Consider the following 461-nt stretch of genomic DNA (forward strand, 5'->3'; position numbering starts at 1 on the left):
TGTGCTCAATACATTTGGTGTGTGTGAGCACGAGTGTGTGTACATGTGTGCGCGTGCGTGTGTGCGCGTATGTGTGTATGTGTGCGTGTGTGTGTGTGTGTGCTGCGAGGCTGCGAGACTGCGAGGCTGCGTCTCCGACACCACCGTCTACGACTGGAGACAGAAGACCCTTGAAGAAAATACCCCCAAGAAGATACTTGGAGGTGACAATGATGGTTGTATTGGTTGGTATTGTATTGGTTGTATTGTAATGGTATTGGTATTAGTTGTATTGTAATGGTATTGGTATTAGTTGTATTGTAATGGTATTGGTATTAGTTGTATTGTAATGGTATTGGTATTAGTTGTATTGTAATGGTATTGGTATTAGTTGTATTGTAATGGTATTGGTATTAGTTGTATTGTAATGGTATTGGTATTAGTTGTATTGTAATGGTATTGGTATTAGTTGTATTGTAATG

The sequence above is a fragment of the Priapulus caudatus genome, unplaced genomic scaffold (genome assembly GCF_000485595.1).
Source record: "Priapulus caudatus unplaced genomic scaffold, Priapulus_caudatus-5.0.1 Scaffold1030, whole genome shotgun sequence".
In the NCBI taxonomy this organism is placed as follows: Eukaryota; Metazoa; Priapulida; class Priapulimorpha; order Priapulimorphida; family Priapulidae; genus Priapulus; species Priapulus caudatus.